Genomic DNA, 7,711 nt, shown 5'->3' with positions numbered 1-7,711 from the left:
GTGAGCTTCCGAGGCTCAATGGTTTGCGCGTTCGGCTGTTAACCAATAGGTTGGTGGTTAGAGCTCACCCGGGAGCGGTGTTGTGGGATCTCAAATGCCACGTATAAAGCCAAAGTTTTTCTACAATACCTGACGACCATATAATGTTTAGGCTTCCGTGGCGCAATGGTTAGCGCTCTCAGCTGTTATTCAAAAGGTTGGTGGTTCGAGCCCACCCGGGAGCGGTGTTGCGAGATCTCAGATTTAGCGTAAAAAGTCATAGCTTTTCCACAATAACTGACAACCATTTAATTTCTGAGCTTCCGTGGCTCAATGGTTAGCGCGTTCGGCTGTTAACCAATAGGTTGGTGGTTCGAGCCCACCCGGGAGCGGTGTTGTGGGATCTCAAATGTCACGTATAAAGGCAAAGTTTTTCCACAATACCTGACGACCATATAATTTTTGGGCTTCCGTAGAGCAATGGTTAGCGCGCTCCGCTGTTATTCAAAAGGTTGGTGGTTCGAGACCACCCGGGAGCGGTGTTGTGAGGTCTCAGATTTAGCGTAAAAAGTCATAGCTTTTCCACAATACCTGACAACCATTTAATTTCTGAGCTTCCGTGGCTCAATGGTTAGCGCGTTCGGCTGTTAACCAATAGGTTGGTGGTTCGAGCCCACCCGGGAGCGGAGTTGTGGGATCTCAAATGTCACGTATAAAGCCAAAGTTTTTCCACAATACCTGACGACCAAATAATTTTTGGGATTCCGTGGCGCAATGGTTAGCGCGCTCCGCTGTTATTCAAAAGGTTGGTGGTTCGAGCCCATTCGGGAGCGGTGTTGTGAGGTCTCAAATGTAACGTTTAAATTCAGAGTTTTTCCACAATACCTGACGACCATATAATTTTTGGGCTTCCGTGGCGCAAAGGTTAGCGCGCTCAGCTGTTATTCAAAAGGTTGGTGATTCGAGCCCACCCGGGAGCGGTGTTGTGAGGTCTCAGGTGTAGCGTAAAAAGTCATAGCTTTTCCACAAAACCTGACAACCATTTAATTTCTGAGCTTCCGTGGCTCAATGGTTAGCGCGTTCGGCTGTTAACCAATAGGTTGGTGGTTCGAGCCCACCCGGGAGCGGTGTTGTGGGGTCTTTGATGTAGCGTAAAAAGTCAAAACGTTTCTAAAATACGTGACAACCATTTAGTTTCTGAGCTTCCGTGGCTCAATGGTTAGCGCGTTCGGCTGTTAACCAATAGGTTGGTGGTTCGAGCCCATTCGGGAGCGGTGTTGTGAGGTCTCAAATGTAACGTTTAAATTCAGAGTTTTTCCACAATACCTGACGACCATATAATTTTTGGGCTTCGGTGGCGCAATGGTTAGCGCGCTCCGCTGTTATTCAAAAGGTTGGTGATTCGAGCCCACCCGGGAGCGGTGTTGTGAGGTCTCAGGTGTAGCGTAAAAAGTCATAGCTTTTCCACAATACCTGACAACCATTTAATTTCTGAGCTTCCGTGGCTCAATGGTTAGCGCGTTCGGCTGTTAACCAATAGGTTGGTGGTTCGAGCCCATCCGGGAGCGGTGTTGTGGGATCTCAAAGGTCACGTATAAAGCCAAAGTTTTTCCACAATACCTGACGACCATATACTTTTTGGGCTTCCGTGGCGCAATGGTTAGCGCGCTCCGCTGTTATTCAAAAGGTTGGTGGTTCGAGCCCATTCGGGAGCGGTGTTGTGAGGTTTCAAATGTAACGTTTAAATTCAGAGTTTTTCCACAATACCTGACGAACATATAATTTTTGGGCTTCCGTGGCACAATAGTTAGCGCGTCCAGCTGTTAACCGAAAGGTTGGTGGTTAGAGCCCACCCGGGAGAAGTTTTGTGGGGTCTTAGATGTAGCGTAAAAAGTCAAAACTTTTCCACAATACGTGACAAAAATTTAATTTCTGAGCGTCCGTGGCTCAATGGTTAGCGCGATCGGCTGTTAACCAATAGGTTGGTGGTTCGAGCCCACCCGGGAGCGGTGTTGTGGGGTCTTAGATGGAGCGTAAAAAGTCAAAACTTTTCCACAATACGTGACAACCATTTAGTTTCTGAGCTTCCGTGGCTCAATGGTTAACGCGTTCGGCTGTTAACCAATAGGTTGGTGGTTCGAGCCCACCCGGGAGTGGTGTTGTGGGATCTCAAATGTCACGTATAAAGCCATAGTTTTTCCACAATACCTGACGACCATATAATTTTTGGGCTTCCGTGGCGCAATGGTTAGCGCGCTCAGCTGTTATGCTAAAGGTTGGTGGTTCGAGCCCACCCGGGAGCGGTGTTGTGAGGTCTCAGATTTAGCGTAAAAAGTCATAGCTTTTCCTCAATACCTGACAACCATTTAATTTCTGAGCTTCCGTGGCTCAATGGTTAGCGCGTTCGGCTGTTAACCAATAGGTTGGTGGTTCGAGCCCACCCGGGAGCGGTGTTGTGGGATCTCAAATGTCACGTATAAAGCCAAAGTTTTTCCACAATACCTGACGACCAAATAATTTTTGGGCTTCCGTGGCGCAATGGTTAGCGCGCTCAGCTGTTATTCAAAAGGTTGGTGGATCGAGCCCATTCGGGAGCGGTGTTGTGAGGTCTCAGGTGTAGCGTAAAAAGTCATAGCTTTTCCACAAAACCTGACAACCATTTAATTTCTGAGCTTCCGTGGCTCAATGGTTAGCGCGTTCGGCTGTTAACCAATAGGTTGGTGGTTCGAGCCCACCCGGGAGCGGTGTTGTGGGATCTCAAATGTCACGTATAAAGCCAAAGTTTTTCCACAATACCTGACGAACATGTAATTTTTGGGCTTCCGTGGCACAATAGTTAGCGCGTTCAGCTGTTAACCGAAAGGGTGGTGGTTAGAGCCCACCCGGGAGAAGTTTTGTGGGGTCTTAGATGTAGCGTAAAAAGTCAAAACTTTTCCACAATACGTGACAAAGATTTAATTTCTGAGCTTCCGTGGCTCAATGGTTAGCGCGTTCGGCTGTTAACCAATAGGTTGGTGGTTCGAGCCCACCCGGGAGCGATGTTGTGGGATCTCAAATGTCACGTATAAAGCGAAAGTTTTTCCACAATACCTGACGACCATATAATTTTTGGGCTTCCGTGGGGTAATGGTTAGCGCGCTCAGCTGTTATTCAAAAGGTTGGTGGTTCGAGCCCACCCGGGAGCGGTGTTGCGAGGTCTCAGATTTAGCGTAAAAAGTCATAGCTTTTCCACAATACCTGACAACCATTTAATTTCTGAGCTTCCGTGGCTCAATGGTTAGCGCGTTCGGCTGTAAACCAATAGGTTGGTGGTTCGAGCCCACCCGGGAGCGGTGTTGTGGGGTCTTTGATGTAGCGTAAAAAGTCAAAACTTTTCTAAAATACGTGACAACCATTTAGTTTCTGAGCTTCCGTGGCTCAATGGTTAGCGCGTTCGGCTGTTAACCAATAGGTTGGTGGTTCGAGCCCATTCGGGAGCGGTGTTGTGAGGTCTCAAATGTAACGTTTAAATTCAGAGTTTTTCCACAATACCTGACGACCATATAATTTTTGGGCTTCCGTGGCGAAATGGTTAGCGCGCTCAGCTGTTATTCAAAAGGTTGGTGATTCGAGCCCACCCGGGAGCGGTGTTGTGAGGTCTCAGGTGTAGCGTAAAAAGTCATAGCTTTTCCACAATACCTGACAACCATTTAATTTCTGAGCTTCCGTGGCTCAATGGTTAGCGCGTTCGGCTGTTAACCAATAGGTTGGTGGTTCGAGCCCACCCGGAAGCGGTGTTGTGGGATCTCAAATGTCACGTATAAAGCCAAAGTTTTTCCACAATACCTGACGACCATATACTTTTTGGGCTTCGGTGGCGCAATGGTTAGCGCACTCCGCTGTTATTCAAAAGGTTGGTGGTTCGAGCCCATTCGGGAGCGGTGTTGTGAGGTCTCAAATGTAACGTTTAAATTCAGAGTTTTTCCACAATACCTGACGACCATATAATTTTTGGGCTTCCGTGGCGCAAAGGTTAGCGCGCTCAGCTGTTATTCAAAAGGTTGGTGATTCGAGCCCACCCGGGAGCGGTGTTGTGAGGTCTCAGGTGTAGCGTAAAAAGTCATAGCTTTTCCACAAAACCTGACAACCATTTAATTTCTGAGCTTCCGTGGCTCAATGGTTAGCGCGTTCGGCTGTTAACCAATAGGTTGGTGGTTCGAGCCCACCCGGGAGCGGTGTTGTGGGGTCTTTGATGTAGCGTAAAAAGTCAAAACTTTTCTAAAATACGTGACAACCATTTAGTTTCTGAGCTTCCGTGGCTCAATGGTTAGCGCGTTCGGCTGTTAACCAATAGGTTGGTGGTTCGAGCCCATTCGGGAGCGGTGTTGTGAGGTCTCAAATGTAACGTTTAAATTCAGAGTTTTTCCACAATACCTGACGACCATATAATTTTTGGGCTTCGGTGGCGCAATGGTTAGCGCGCTCCGCTGTTATTCAAAAGGTTGGTGATTCGAGCCCACCCGGGAGCGGTGTTGTGAGGTCTCAGGTGTAGCGTAAAAAGTCATAGCTTTTCCACAATACCTGACAACCATTTAATTTCTGAGCTTCCGTGGCTCAATGGTTAGCGCGTTCGGCTGTTAACCAATAGGTTGGTGGTTCGAGCCCATCCGGGAGCGGTGTTGTGGGATCTCAAAGGTCACGTATAAAGCCAAAGTTTTTCCACAATACCTGACGACCATATACTTTTTGGGCTTCCGTGGCGCAATGGTTAGCGCGCTCCGCTGTTATTCAAAAGGTTGGTGGTTCGAGCCCATTCGGGAGCGGTGTTGTGAGGTTTCAAATGTAACGTTTAAATTCAGAGTTTTTCCACAATACCTGACGAACATATAATTTTTGGGCTTCCGTGGCACAATAGTTAGCGCGTCCAGCTGTTAACCGAAAGGTTGGTGGTTAGAGCCCACCCGGGAGAAGTTTTGTGGGGTCTTAGATGTAGCGTAAAAAGTCAAAACTTTTCCACAATACGTGACAAAAATTTAATTTCTGAGCGTCCGTGGCTCAATGGTTAGCGCGATCGGCTGTTAACCAATAGGTTGGTGGTTCGAGCCCACCCGGGAGCGGTGTTGTGGGGTCTTAGATGGAGCGTAAAAAGTCAAAACTTTTCCACAATACGTGACAACCATTTAGTTTCTGAGCTTCCGTGGCTCAATGGTTAACGCGTTCGGCTGTTAACCAATAGGTTGGTGGTTCGAGCCCACCCGGGAGTGGTGTTGTGGGATCTCAAATGTCACGTATAAAGCCATAGTTTTTCCACAATACCTGACGACCATATAATTTTTGGGCTTCCGTGGCGCAATGGTTAGCGCGCTCAGCTGTTATGCTAAAGGTTGGTGGTTCGAGCCCACCCGGGAGCGGTGTTGTGAGGTCTCAGATTTAGCGTAAAAAGTCATAGCTTTTCCTCAATACCTGACAACCATTTAATTTCTGAGCTTCCGTGGCTCAATGGTTAGCGCGTTCGGCTGTTAACCAATAGGTTGGTGGTTCGAGCCCACCCGGGAGCGGTGTTGTGGGATCTCAAATGTCACGTATAAAGCCAAAGTTTTTCCACAATACCTGACGACCAAATAATTTTTGGGCTTCCGTGGCGCAATGGTTAGCGCGCTCAGCTGTTATTCAAAAGGTTGGTGGATCGAGCCCATTCGGGAGCGGTGTTGTGAGGTCTCAGGTGTAGCGTAAAAAGTCATAGCTTTTCCACAAAACCTGACAACCATTTAATTTCTGAGCTTCCGTGGCTCAATGGTTAGCGCGTTCGGCTGTTAACCAATAGGTTGGTGGTTCGAGCCCACCCGGGAGCGGTGTTGTGGGATCTCAAATGTCACGTATAAAGCCAAAGTTTTTCCACAATACCTGACGAACATGTAATTTTTGGGCTTCCGTGGCACAATAGTTAGCGCGTTCAGCTGTTAACCGAAAGGGTGGTGGTTAGAGCCCACCCGGGAGAAGTTTTGTGGGGTCTTAGATGTAGCGTAAAAAGTCAAAACTTTTCCACAATACGTGACAAAGATTTAATTTCTGAGCTTCCGTGGCTCAATGGTTAGCGCGTTCGGCTGTTAACCAATAGGTTGGTGGTTCGAGCCCACCCGGGAGCGATGTTGTGGGATCTCAAATGTCACGTATAAAGCGAAAGTTTTTCCACAATACCTGACGACCATATAATTTTTGGGCTTCCGTGGGGTAATGGTTAGCGCGCTCAGCTGTTATTCAAAAGGTTGGTGGTTCGAGCCCACCCGGGAGCGGTGTTGCGAGGTCTCAGATTTAGCGTAAAAAGTCATAGCTTTTCCACAATACCTGACAACCATTTAATTTCTGAGCTTCCGTGGCTCAATGGTTAGCGCGTTCGGCTGTAAACCAATAGGTTGGTGGTTCGAGCCCACCCGGGAGCGGTGTTGTGGGGTCTTTAATGTAGCGTAAAAAGTCAAAACTTTTCTAAAATACGTGACAACCATTTAGTTTCTGAGCTTCCGTGGCACAATAGTTAGCGCGTTCAGCTGTTAACCGAAAGGGTGGTGGTTAGAGCCCACCCGGGAGAAGTTTTGTGGGGTCTTAGATGTAGCGTAAAAAGTCAAAACTTTTCCACAATACGTGACAAAGATTTAATTTCTGAGCTTCCGTGGCTCAATGGTTAGCGCGTTCGGCTGTTAACCAATAGGTTGGTGGTTCGAGCCCATTCGGGAGCGGTGTTGTGAGGTCTCAAATGTAACGTTTAAATTCAGAGTTTTTCCACAATACCTGACGACCATATAATTTTTGGGCTTCCGTGGCGAAATGGTTAGCGCGCTCAGCTGTTATTCAAAAGGTTGGTGATTCGAGCCCACCCGGGAGCGGTGTTGTGAGGTCTCAGGTGTAGCGTAAAAAGTCATAGCTTTTCCACAATACCTGACAACCATTTAATTTCTGAGCTTCCGTGGCTCAATGGTTAGCGCGTTCGGCTGTTAACCAATAGGTTGGTGGTTCGAGCCCACCCGGAAGCGGTGTTGTGGGATCTCAAATGTCACGTATAAAGCCAAAGTTTTTCCACAATACCTGACGACCATATACTTTTTGGGCTTCGGTGGCGCAATGGTTAGCGCACTCCGCTGTTATTCAAAAGGTTGGTGGTTCGAGCCCACCCGGGAGCGGTGTTGTGAGGTCTCAGATTTAGCGTAAAAAGTCATAGCTTTTCCTCAATACCTGACAACCATTTAATTTCTGAGCTTCCGTGGCTCAATGGTTAGCGCGTTCGGCTGTTAACCAATAGGTTGGTGGTTCGAGCCCACCCGGGAGCGGTGTTGTGGGATCTCAAATGTCACGTATAAAGCCAAAGTTTTTCCACAATACCTGACGACCAAATAATTTTTGGGCTTCCGTGGCGCAATGGTTAGCGCGCTCAGCTGTTATTCAAAAGGTTGGTGGATCGAGCCCATTCGGGAGCGGTGTTGTGAGGTTTCAAATGTAACGTTTAAATTCAGAGTTTTTCCACAATACCTGACGAACATGTAATTTTTGGGCTTCCGTGGCACAATAGTTAGCGCGTCCAGCTGTTAACCGAAAGGTTGGTGGTTAGAGCCCACCCGGGAGAAGTTTTGTGGGGTCTTAGATGTAGCGTAAAAAGTCAAAACTTTTCCACAATACGTGACAAAAATTTAACTTCTGAGCTTCCGTGGCTCAATGGTTAGCGCGTTCGGCTGTTAACCAATAGGTTGGTGGTTCGAGCCCA

At 47.8% G+C, this 7,711-nt stretch overlaps 2 non-coding genes across 2 annotated transcripts; both read left to right on the top strand.

Annotated features, from left to right (window-relative positions):
• Positions 1 to 3,238: 3,238 nt before the first annotated feature.
• TRNAY-GUA (transfer RNA tyrosine (anticodon GUA)) lies at positions 3,239 to 3,311 on the top strand. Its single transcript has one exon. It is a non-coding gene; the product is annotated as a tRNA-Tyr (tRNA).
• A 3,014-nt stretch (positions 3,312 to 6,325) lies between these two features.
• TRNAY-GUA (transfer RNA tyrosine (anticodon GUA)) lies at positions 6,326 to 6,398 on the top strand. Its single transcript has one exon. It is a non-coding gene; the product is annotated as a tRNA-Tyr (tRNA).
• The last annotated feature ends 1,313 nt before the right edge of the window (positions 6,399 to 7,711 follow it).

Source organism: Phalangium opilio, unplaced genomic scaffold (genome assembly GCF_054372755.1).
Source record: "Phalangium opilio isolate 3A_F unplaced genomic scaffold, DU_Popi_V2 ptg000329l_1, whole genome shotgun sequence".
Lineage (NCBI taxonomy): Eukaryota > Metazoa > Arthropoda > Arachnida > Opiliones > Phalangiidae > Phalangium > Phalangium opilio.
This window is presented reverse-complemented; position numbering and strand designations above follow the sequence as displayed.